The sequence below is a fragment of the Eptesicus fuscus genome, chromosome 5, assembly GCF_027574615.1.
Source record: "Eptesicus fuscus isolate TK198812 chromosome 5, DD_ASM_mEF_20220401, whole genome shotgun sequence".
NCBI classification, from domain to species: Eukaryota; Metazoa; Chordata; class Mammalia; order Chiroptera; family Vespertilionidae; genus Eptesicus; species Eptesicus fuscus.
The window spans coordinates 7,498,176-7,511,255 of record NC_072477.1 but is presented as its reverse complement, the minus strand read 5'-3'; the positions used below and the strand labels follow the sequence as shown (position 1 = coordinate 7,511,255).

Sequence of the window (13,080 nt, the reverse complement as noted above, 5' to 3'; positions counted from 1 at the left end):
AAGAGACAAGCAGCCAGACAGGTATAAAAGCAAACATAGGATCCTCCTGCTGACCAAAATCCTACCCAACAACAAATACCTTTGTGGGTGCCCTTTGCAGACAGAGGGAAGTCAGCTCCTCTGGTGCTGTCACAAACTGGGCCCTAAGTTCCCCTGCCAGGCCTATCTTACAGATGGGGACAGGGACAGGATCAGCTGTGAGGAAGCTCTGCTGGAGTCCCTGGCCTGCACTCTGCCCCTGGCTCCTCCAACTGCACCACGCTGCTGTTGCCTCCTCCGATTCCATCACCGTGTGACTCCATGTCCCCATGCCTGATGAGGTGGGAACCAAATATTCCAGCCCTGCTCCATGTGGCCCAGAGTCCAGCCCTACCTTCACAATGCATTTACCTCAAAGGGCTGTTTTTGTGAAAATGGAGTAAAATACAAAAGTCCCAAGTATGATGCCTGCCACTTGAGAAAAGTTAGCTCCCCTTCTAAACTTATACGTCTCCTGAAAGCATAAGGATTTTTTGCTTATCATAGAGGCTTTGAAAATTCTCCTCATTCCATTAATACCTACAAAGAAATAGAAATAGGAGAAACAAGTATTTCTTTCTGCCCTAAATTTCCTGTAGACAACAGCAGAACCCCGGTGTAAGGCATGTTTTCCTTCCAACATAATTTTCCCAAACAGGGCAGCAGCTTCCCTCTCTGCTTTCCTCCTCTGAAACACCACGCCCACCCTCACTGATGACTGCCGTCCCACATCCCTTACTAGCATGCTCTGAAGGCTCGAAGCCTGGAAGGAGCACCTGCCACTCATATTCCAGGCCATGAGGAGAGGGACAGGGGACTCCACGAGGAAGAGAGAAGGGCAAAGTGAGACCACCTCAGAACCCAGGCAGATGACGAGATGGGACGTGCCGGGGCCATCTTCCTGCCACCATCCCACAAGGGGAAGAGGTGCATGGGTACAAAACAGGCAAAATGCGTTCGGTGAGGTCTTCAGAGCAGCCATCTGTGCAGCTGCCTGCTGTTCACACAGAAAGCTCCCTGCAGACCTGCGGGGGGCAGGTGGTGCCGGAGGAAGCACCCTCTCCTCCCCCCCGGCCCCGCCCCCCCCCCAGCACTGTCACTCAAATGTCTGCTAAAATAACAGGCTTCTGTTGTTATCATGCATGATTTTTTCCCAAGGCAGCCTGTCACTTAAAACTGTTAGCTATGCAAAATCTACTCCTCTTCCCTCCGCGTCGTTTTTTAAAAATGAACTGAAACAGCTGCTGAGCTGCAGCACCTTCGCCCTCTTCATTGTCATATGTTGCACTCCACTTCCAGGGAGAGCCTATCAAGGCGAAAGGCCACCAGGCTGTCGTGGTGCTTCATTCGTCCAGGCGAATGAAACACTGATTTCTTCATTAAAGAAAAACTATGAATAAACGCCAGATAAATTCAATTTGCACATGTCCTAAAACCAGATCTCATCTCATTAAAATGCTAATATATTCAAATAACCTATTTTTTATTAAACCCTATTAAAGATGCATAAAAATATGCATTCCTATTCTTACAGGAACTAAAACATTTCAAATGGAAGAAAAGGCAAGATACTTTCATTTCTGCAAAAGACACTCATCTGATATTCTTAGAGAGTAATTTTTAAAAGTTCCCATGAAAGGGGTGGGGTGGGGAATTCTACAACTTTCTAAAAGTGGTGTGACAGCACTGGGCAACTAAGGCCACTCCAGGCAGGGAGCAGTGCCCAGATGCTGCCTAAGGACTATACTCTTGTGTTCCTACATTTAGACGGCTCACGCGCTTACAGTGTTTGACACAGCACATAGCCCAGTTTAAATTTTTCTGACTCAAGTTGCTCAGTAATATAAGCTCCTCGGCAGAGGAGCTCCCATTTGAAGCGAGAGCGGCCCTAACTGTGTAGAGGCACTGCCATTTCCTGGCCCCATTCCCTCATCCTACAGAGAAACTGAGGCCCAGGGAGAGGTGGTGATCTGCCCGAGGCTTCACTGAGCCTAGGACTGTGCTTTTAACCAGAGCAAGCTGTGTCTACCTTTTTTCCAAGCACCCAATTTCAGTTGGGACAACGAACTACTTAAATCTGTAACGTGCAAAGTTTCAAAAAATGACACCAATGTGTACCAGTAATTTTACATCAAAGACAGCATTTTGGAGCCTGTACATTGCTGTATTTTCAAACAGGAAGCAAGAGAGGCAGCGAGAACATTAAACTTGTCTTATACAATGAAGAGAGGTCAGCCACTAAAACAGTGACCTAAACATTGACTTTGGCTTCCGTAATTCAAATAGTCTGGTCCAGCCAGGCCTCAGCTGAAGAAAGTAGCCTCAAATCAATGAGAGTCACAGAGAGCTGACCCATCCCAAGTACTAGTAGGATGAAAGCTTTGATTTCTCCTTCATCTTAAATCTTATAGCATCACTGGAACTTCTCAGCATTTTTCAGGGCATAACTGCTTTATAGGCCGCCACAGGAAGAGCCACTTAAATATTTCTGTGTTTTCCCCAGGAGATTTAAAAAGCTCTTTTAGGCACCTGAAATGTATCAGGCACTGGTATAGCCCTAGTAACGCAACAGCACCAGTTTCAAAACGTGGACCAGTAAGACGGGCACATACAGGAATGTGGAGGAGCAGGCCTCACCTAACTCCCATGGGAGTGTAAACTGGCACAGCCTTTATGCAGGACAATGTGGCAACATTCAGCAAAAGCCTCCTTTCCTCAGACATAAATCTAACTCCTAGCTTTAGAAGATGTTTCTCACATGTGTGAACTAGTTGTAATAGCTAAAAACTGGCCCAACACAAACGTCCATCTACAGCAGGCTAAATACACAGTGGGCTATAGAGGGACTACTACTCATGGGGTAAGGCACTGAGAACAGAACACAGAAGGATCTCAAACACAATCTTGAGAAGCATTTACTAAATAATGCTATTTATATAGAGTTCGAAAATCAGGAAAACTAGTCTGCGATGCTTTGAAGTGAGGACAGTGGTCACCCTTGAGGAGTGTGAGGAAGGAGCCGCAGGGGAGGCTCTGGGTGGCCAGGAATGCTGTTTCTTAATCTGCGGTTGATTCTACTTTGTGAAAAATTAATAGAGCTTTAAACTTAGAAACATCCCTGTTTTTTCCTATCTTAAATGTTAAATACTTTTTTAAAATATATTTTTATTGATTTCAGAGAGGGAGAGGGAGAGATAGAAACATCAATGGTGAGAGAGAATCACTGATTGGCTGCCTCCTACACACCCCCTACTGGGGATTGAGCCCACAACCCGGCACATGCCCTGACCCGGAATCAAACCATGACCTCCTGATTCATGGGTCGACACTCAACCACTGAGCCATGCCCGCCAGGCAATGTTAAACTCTTTTAATGAGCAAACACACATACAAAGACAGTCAACTCATCTGTTTATAACAAAACAGTATTAACATCCTATGTGTTTCAAGAAGGAAATGGGTGAATATATCATGTAGCCATTTAAATGAAGGTTATTTACTTATTTTACCATATTATTTACTATATCATTAAATGAAAAATGCAACAATAAAAACAGGATTCTACAAAAAGAATCTCAAAGAAAAACTATTCATACTGTAATAATACTATTTTTTAAAATATATATTTTTATTTATTTCAGAGAGGAAGGGGGAGGAAGAGACAGAAACATCAAAGATGAGAGGGAATCATTGATTGGCTGCCTCCTACACATTGGACCGAGCCCACAAACCAGGCATGTGCCCTTGACCAGAATCGAACCTGGGACCCTTCGGTCCGCAGGCTGACGCTTATCCACCGAGCCAAACCAGCCAGGGCTGTAATCATACTATTAAAAATAACAGTATATTGTTATTTTCAATGTCTTGTAGAATAAAGCAAAACAAGTTAATAAAGAGACCCTTATAAATCAAGAGACCAACTATAAAGAATATTTATGAATCTGTCAAAAAACAGACTGTTCAAATGTAAAATTTTTACATATGAAAATGTAGTGTTTTTTTCCAAAACTAGTTCATGCACATAGAAAAAATACAGAAGATATATGATGTTTGGGATTTGCTCCACCGTAAGGGTGAGATAATAGTGGGCATGAGACAAATGGCAATGTCAGGAGACAGGTATATGGAAGTTTGTTAAGCCATTCTCAATGTGTGCTTACCTTAATTTCTAACTGAATTTCAATAATCACATATTACTTGTGTAATATTTTTAAATAGAAAAGGAGAAAAAAACAAATAGTCCAAAAACACTACTGAAACTATTTCAAAATTATTCTAATAGTTTTAAAGCATGCCATGGCCTAGCACAGGGTCACAGGAAAACATGTGGCTTGTGAACAGCAAAATTCACCATAAAAGGAGCTTACTGTTTCATCAAGTAAATGGGTGAGTGGGATGGTGAGGCTTTATTCCATCATAAGTTTCACATGAGTTAGGACCACTGGAGTTGGTTATTAACGTTTCTGTGGCACCAGTGATGTCACTCAATGAGACTAGAAAGGACAGACAGATAAGACCATGGCTGGTTCTATTGTTTCACTCTTCAAATAGTACTCCAGAGTGAGAAGCGTCCACCGTGTGCTCCTAATGTGCTACTTTTTCTATGAGAAATCCAATCCGTTCCAAGTTTGCCTCCCAATCTGCCTCTAATGTAGGTTTACTAGTAAAATTGAATCCACATCTTTCTCACAAGAATTGAACTGAGAATTTATCATCAATCCCATGCTTTTCTAGAAATCATAGGAAAACTTAATCTTACATTATCCTCAGTCCAGAAAAAAATAGCTAAAAGGGTTACACGGTAGAATTTGTTTTTCTGCATTCAGTAATATTTTAGTATATAACATTAAAATCTTGAGGCCTGAAATAAAAATATTGAGCTCAATAGGGATGGAATTATATTTATAGCCTCAGCTGGGACAAACTGTATTTTAAATGTAGGTTAGCAGGCCACCAGCTTGGCACTGAATGAGAAGCTCCACAGTGAAGGCTGAAATCAACCATAATCTGAAAGTTAACTCTTGGCAACAAGTGCTTCACTCTAAGCACTTATCACTCATTATCTCATGTAATAAAACATACATAATTAAAAACTTGCACCTACTAACTTAAAAAGTTAAATATAAAGCTATTCACAAAGAAGTGGACAGAAGTGGAAGCAACTATTTCCCAGTGTGAGCAACTGTGTGATATATCTCTATATACAATGGTCTACATTCATGGAATCAGAGGACAAACAGAGCTGGAGAGGAATTTAAAAAACACACACACAAAAAAAACCAACAAAAAAAAAAAAAAAACAGGCACATTTGCTCTCAAGATGCTGCAATTTAAGACCAAAGAAGTCAATTGCCCCAAATCAGCCTATCAATTCACGTTGCAACTAAACTTGGAGCTCTTGTCTTACTCCCTATTAAGTGCACTACACCCAGTGAACTCAGGAAAAGCACTAGTGTAGCTGAACCCGAAGCCCTCTATCCTTTCCTTTCTACATCAGACAACAACAACAACCAGTTCTCAGAACTTGAAATTATATTAAAAGTACAGAAAACCTTGCAAAGCTCATTAAGCTTAGCATAAACCAAAGGACACTCATAGAGTTGGCACAAAGTTCACAGGTGTGTTCCGGCTGCTGGCAGCTACTCTAGACTGAGGTTGCAGGCAGAGCAGCAGGGAGAAGGGAGGTGCTTGCTTCCTGATAATTCAAAATTCCTGAGCAACTAAGGCTAAAGCCCACTCCCACAGCTCTTTCAGCCCGAGTCCCTGGCAAACATTTTTGAAGGACCTGAATTATTTCTGTGTGAATTCACATGTCAATCCCATCCTCCACGCAGACCCTAATCCAGGAAAACAAAAACACTGACTAGTGTACCATTTCAAAAGTAAAACTTTAGAGAAAACTTCAGGTGAAAACCTACATTACACTTTAAGGTGTGGTTAGGAGCACCAATCATTCAGTTTTTGCCATTCCCAGCCCTGTGAGCCTAGATGAATTTCTTGCCTTTCCTCACTACCGTTTCCACAAAATGGGAAAATAAGAATATAGTAGCCCCCCCGCCTTTATTGGTAGTTTTGCTTTTGCAGTTTCAGTTACCCACATTCAACCATAGTCCAAAAATATCACATGGGAACTTCCAGAAATAAATAATTCACAAGTTTTAAAATGCGTGCCGTTCTGAGTAGTGTGATGAAATCTCACGCCATCCCGCGCCGTCCCACCTGGGACATGATTCATCCCTTTGTCCAGCATAACTACACCACATTTACGTAAGTTTTACTGCAGCATATTGGTTATAATTGTTCTGTTTTATTATTAGTTATTGTGGTTAATCTCTTACTGTGCCTAATTTATAAATGAACGTATCGTGTGTATGTACAGGAACAAGCACAGTATATGTAGGGTTGGTACTATGTGCAATTTCAGGCATCCACTGAGGGCCCTGGAACATAACCCCCACAGATAAGGGGTACTACATTAATAAACAGTTCTAACAAACAATGATTAAAGATTAAGGAGTTAAATGTGTAAGGTGATTTGAACACAAAGTGCTATGTATTAAACATTATAATTGTTAAGTCAATAAGATCAATTTACATTTGTTAAATGCATTCAAACCAAGAAGTACAGTGTGTGAGCATGAAAACAAACATTTGATTCCTCACAGGCACTTAAAAAAAAAGTATATTTTTCTATCTAGTTGCCTGTCAAAAAATCCGTGAATATAAATATATGGGGGACATCTGAGTGAGAAGGGGGTAAGGTCAAAGAGAGGAAGCATCTGGAGCCTAAACAACAGCCCTCTCTCCTCGTCAGAAATGACCCTGTCCCCAGGGTCAAAGCAGGCTGCAATCGGCTGATCTGTCCACTTCACTCTCACCACTCAGCTGGACTCAGGCAAAGCCAGCAAAATGACTTTTTCCAACCACTTAAGATTTTACTAAACTCAATATAGTATAATTTCTTAAGTTGTAAAAATAAGTTCAGAGGCCAGATCTGTCTAGTATACCAATGTACATCTCGATGGAAATACAAGTTAATTTCTGAGACAAATACACTGAGTAGCACATAGAACATGATGGCTATGTGAAAATGTGGAGGCTGGACTATGATATCAAAGCCTCCTTTACCCCCCACTTCTCTGACATACTGTAAATAAATGAATATTAAGAAGAAAAAATAAAATAGCCTGTTCTTTATTTCTAAAAAAGCTGAAAGGTTGCTACTCAGTGGATAGGGTTAAGACTATGATGAGAGAAATCTGGAAATGTGGTATTACAACCATTTGTTCTACGACCACATGACAGTCACATATTCACATGCACTCTTAGGAACAAAGGTCCACACGAAAGGCAGCGTGGAATGCTAGAGAGGACGCTGCCAGCTGTGCAGCCCTGGCAAGCCCTTCATCCCTCACAGCCTCCCCTCGCTCAGCTGTTCAGGAAGTGGGAAACACCACTGCCCAGTGTGCACAGGGTTTGTGAGGGTGAGACGGCCATGTGAAAGCACCCCCCAGGTTAGTGCCCACACAGAGTAGGTGTTGAATAAATGGTAGCTGTGATGATATACAAATTAGTCAATAGCTATTAATATAATCTACGAATTAAATAGCTAATACGCTTTAACTTGGAGTTTCCTGTGAGGAAAGCCTTGATTGGATCTGCTAAGCCAGTGGTTCTCAAAGGTTAGCACATCAGAATCATCTGGACAGCAAGGGGAACACACTGCTGCGCCCCACCCCAGAGTTTCTGATTCAGCAGGTCAGGAGTGGGCCCCAGAATCTGCATTTCCACAAATGCTGAGCAGATGCTGCTGCTGCAGGGCCACACGTAAAACAACCACTGCTGTAAAGGAAGAGAGAAGAGGCGCTCGATGGTTTCCGTAAATGTAGGAAGTCAAATATTTAGGCAACAGTAGAGGCGAGGATGTGGGATGGCACTTGAGAGCCCGAATCACGCGGACACACAAAACAGGTGTGCAGGGGCAACAAGGTCTCAGCTTGGCCATCTTGTTCATCACAGAAATGGGGACAGAGAGATTTTGAAGAGGCCACTGGTTGGCTAGCATGCTTACTACACTCAGCTTGGGTTTGATGGTTTTAGTAGAGTGAGACTTACAAATCCTGGAAAGTTAGTCACGTGGTAAAAATGGCATTGCAGCAGAAATGGGACCATAGGTAAGGCCAGACTGAGTGGCATGGAAATGGGGGAAAAAGAGCAAAAGCAGTGAAAGACCATCTTTATTCTGATGCAGGTGATCCCAAAACTCCCTCTATCACTATAGCCAAAAGCTTTCTTTCTGCAACATGACGGCCCACACAGGGAGTCCACTAGACAGGAGAAACACAGCCACCTGAGACTCAAGCCCTCACTAAACTCTTCTCTTTATGAACTGGTATTACTAGGCATTAGTCAAGGGAGCTAAGAGGCCTCAAACATGAGTCATTCAATGAGAGAGAAAAATCATTTCTTCAGTTTTATATTATGTATTAAACATGTCCCTTAAGTTAACTAACATTGCCTCATTTATTACCAATCTTATCAATCTTTCTTTACCAAATAAAAATTCTACAAAATCTGTTTAAAAACAATGTTTATCAGTAGATTGCATTTCACCCACTCTTTTTAAGTCAACATTGATAAAACATCACCACAACTTACACTGAAAAATATACTGGACGTGGCCCCACTGTTCACTACTCGGAGTTCAGCAGAAAACTGCAGACAAATTATCCCTCCTATAAGACATAGAGATCAAGAAAGAGCAAGAAATCCTAATGGTTTGCTCCCCCCAAAAAAGGGAGACTAGCCCTGGCTGGTGCTTCTCAATGGTTAGAGTGTTGGCCCATGCACCAAAGAGTCTTGGGTTCAATTCCCAGTATCTAGGCTGCAGGTTCCATCTGTGGCCCTAGTTGGGGTGCAGTCCTGGTTGGGGTGCAGCCCTGGTAGGAGTGCGTGCAGGAGGCAACCAATCAATGTGTCTCTCTCACATCAATGTTCCCATCACTTCCTCCCCCCTCCCTCCCTTCCTCCTTCTCTCCCATTCTCTCTAAAAATCAATGGAAAAAATATCCTCAGGAGAGGATTAACAAAACAAATAAAGCGTGTGCGTGTGTGGTGTGTGTGGATGTGGTTTGAAACCTCATCTCACATCTTATACCAGAATAAACCTCAGCAGTATCAAAGAGATATCAAATGTAAACAATGAAACTCGAAAGTACCAAGAAACCATAAGAATGTTTAAAAATATAGTTAGGAGATTTAAGTATGACCCAAAACCCATAGCCATGAGAAAAAATTAATACATTTTTCTATAAAAAATAAAATTTCTACCTAGAAATAAACACCACAAGCAAAACCAGAAGTCAACTGACAAATGGAACCAAATGTCTGCATGTCTGCAACTCAGACTATAGATTAAGGGCTAATCCACATAAAAGAGAACTCCTACAGGTCAATAGAAAAAAAAACAAACAAAAAAACAAAACAAAATCCTAGCAGAAAATGGGTACAGGACATGGACAACTCACAGGAAAGAGAATACAAATGGCTCTTAAGTATATGAAATGATGCTTAACTCATAGAATGAGAAACACAAGCGATGGTGTTATATCATGTCTCATCTGTCAGTCTGGCAAAGATTAAATAACAGCACACTGTGCCAGTAGTATAGATTGGTACAAGCTGTGGAAGGCAATCTGTGTCTATCAAAACCACAAATACACATGTTCTTTAACCCAGCAATCCCACTCGCAGGAATTTAGTCCTCAGATATACTAGCAACATGGCAAAAGGATACTTGTCCAAGGCTATTTATTGCAGCATAGTTTGTAGAGCTACACATTGGACTGGAGACAACTTCAATGTCCATCAAAGAGGGACTATGATACATTTGTACAATGGGACTTTGTGCTGCCATCAACCAAATAAAGAAGCTCTTTACACATTGACAAAGAATAATCTCCAAAATACATTTTACAAAAAACAAAACAAAAAGGTATGAAAAAATGAAGATGCTAAAATTTGCATTTAATGGAGAGGACTGTATCTGTGATTTTGTAAAACCACAGGCCATGTCTGGAAATATACACAAGACTTAACACTGGTTACTTCTGAGGGAGACAGGGGACCTAGGGGACAGGATGAGAGACATCACTGCATGACCTTTGAATTCTGAACCAGGTGGATTTATCGCCTATTTAAGAAATCAAATATACCTCTGAGAAGTCATAATACCTATGTCCTAAATGAAGATTTCTCACTAAGTTAATCGAGATAAATTCCTTTCACTATTCACTTAACAGTATTTACTGAGTTCCGCTACATGTGCGAAGCGTTGTGTAGGCACTAGGGTGTTAGCAATGCAGACAGAGCCCCCTCCTGCTATGGACTGTAGGAGGGTACAGCCAGTCATCAAGTAATCAGTGTGTATTAGAGAGTGATGAGGACTACGAAGAAATGCCAGTCAGGAAGGGAGTTGAGGGGCTGAGGTATGGGTGATGGTAATGCTTTCCTGGGTCGGGCAACAGAAAGCTTCTTTGGCAGGCTCACACTTGGGCAGAGATGTGAAGAAGTGAGGGAGCCAGCCTGTGGCAAGGATTCTAGTCAGAGGTAAGAGCACACACAATGGCTCAGAGGGCTGAATGTGTTCACAGTGTGCTAGCAAATCACTCCCGGCGTTTGGGGAGAAAGAAGGTGCCGGATCATAATAAGGAAATTAGATCTTATTCTCAGTGATGTGAACAAGCATCAGAAAGTTTTAAGCAGTGGACAAACATGATTTGATCTGTATTGTTTAAAAGATCACCGCTGGCCATCAGAAAAATGTTAGAGGCAAGGGGAGAAGCGGGAACCCATCTGGAAACCACTAGGATGATCCAAGTGAGAGACGATGCTTCCTTAAACTGAGGAGGTGAAGGTGAAGGTAGAGGTGATAAGGTTCTGGATATTTATATTTTTTAAGGAGTATATATATATATATACATATATATATATTATTATTATTATTATTATTATTATTATTTCAGAGAGGAAGGGAGAGGGAGAGAGAGACAGAAACATCAATGAGAGAGAATCATTGATCAGCTGCCTCCTGCACACCCTCCTACTGGGGATTGAGCCCACAACCTGGGCATGTGCCCTTGACCAGAATCGAACCTGGGACCCTTGAGTCTGCAGGCTGATGCTCTATCCACTGAGCCAAACCAGCTAGGGCATGGTTCTGGTTCTATTTTAAGGCAGATCCAACAGGCTTTACTGAAGAATTGGAAGTGGACTAAGAAAAAGAAAGAACTTACAGGTGACTCCAAAATATTTAGCCCAAGGAACTTTCTACAATGATCTAATAGGTTCATTAAAACAAACAAAAAATCACACCTTCATGTAAAGCTCAACTACTCTAAAATAGGTTATGAACACCATCAGCAAAAGCAATGCTTATTTAGATACTAAATTAGGAAGCTGCAGAAGATTTTAAAGTTGAAAAAGAACACATACCTGGGTTTATTCTCTAAATACTTATGAGCATCTACATGGTACCAGGCACAATATTAGAGACTGGGAACCTAAATTATTTTAAAATATATAACTAAGCACCAAAAAAGGTTTGGCAGGAAAAACACCAAAATACAAACAGCTGTGGGAGATGAGAATTTTTTTTTCCTTACTTGAAGTTTAACATACCCTTAACTTTTAACTTTAAGGGGGGGGGGGGGGAAGGATCGTTCCCTCTCACTGCCACCAGTGAAAGAAAAACACCTACACACCAAACTTATTAGTGATTTGAATGATTACAAGACTTTCCTTCTAAGACAATCGATTTCTTAGCTTTCTTCCATGCACCTCCCTGTTGCCAGTGCTATGTGTGGTCGATATACATGGGGAATGGGGGAAGAGAGGAGTAAGGTACAGATGAATGAGGTTTCCATAACAGCTTTTGTTCTTTAAGTACGTTATCTCAAGACAGAGATGAGAAAGATCAGAGACTTATTCTTTGAAATATTTAATCAAATACCAAGTATATTCAAGACAATATGCTTATCATAGTAATCTAGCCACATCTATAAACAAGTGACAAAGTCACTTATACATTTATCCATTCATTCAAATATTTATAGAATGCCTATAATACATTAAAGGCACTGAGCAAGACATAAGGAATTCAGCAAAGATCAGATAAAACCAGCTCTCCTTTGTTTGCAATCTAGTTTAGGGGGTGGGGAGAAAAGGGACTTGGAATTTCAAATTCAAATTATTTTATTATTGTCATGACATGTGCTAGAGAGATGACCTGGTAGAAGCTAACAGGAGACGTGACCTAGCCTAGGGGTCAGGATAAGAGGCTTGGACAAAAATGACATGAACTAAGATTTAAAGAAGTAGGAATTAAACAGGTGAAGGGATAGGGAGTGGAAGTACATTCCAGGCAAAGGAAACAGCACATAAGAAGAATCTATGGCAAGAAGGGTAAGGCTTGTTAGAAGAATTAAAAGGAAGCCAGTGAGAAAGATACAGTAAAGGGGAGAGAGGATAATAAGGTAAGAAGTGCCAGCTCATGCAGGGCCTAGCTGTCCATGTTAATATTTTTGGTTTTAATACTAAAAGCAATAAGAACCATTCAAAGATGTTAAGCCTGAGAGTGACAACCAGATTCCCATTTTTAAAGATCACTCTGGCCACTATATAGAGAATAAATTAGAGGGCAGCAAAAGCAAAGCAGACCAGTCAGAAGGCTGTGTGGTGTCCAGGCAACATGAGTGAGAACAGTGAATACAAAAGGAGATCTACTTTGGAGGAATTTCTGATGGAGTGAAAGTAGGTAGAGGAGGGAGAGAAAAAGAGCGTGTCATGAATAACAATGAAATAGAAAACATTTAAGAGGACCAGAAAGACACATCGAAAACAAAACTGCATAAATATGTTGAAAATGAGGGATAGAAAGACATTCTATGCAAATGATAACAAAAATAAGCTGATTTTCCAATCTTCAAAGTAAAATTTTGGGCAAAAGCAGAGATAATGAAAAAATACAGTATAGCAACATGAAGAACAATCTACAAAGAGTAA

At 41.1% G+C, this 13,080-nt stretch overlaps 1 protein-coding gene across 7 annotated transcripts in view; it reads right to left on the bottom strand.

The window, feature by feature from the left end:
* Positions 1-13,080, bottom strand: part of WDR20 (WD repeat domain 20) — a 51,358-nt gene that overhangs the window by 24,913 nt on the left and 13,365 nt on the right. The window lies entirely within an intron of this gene.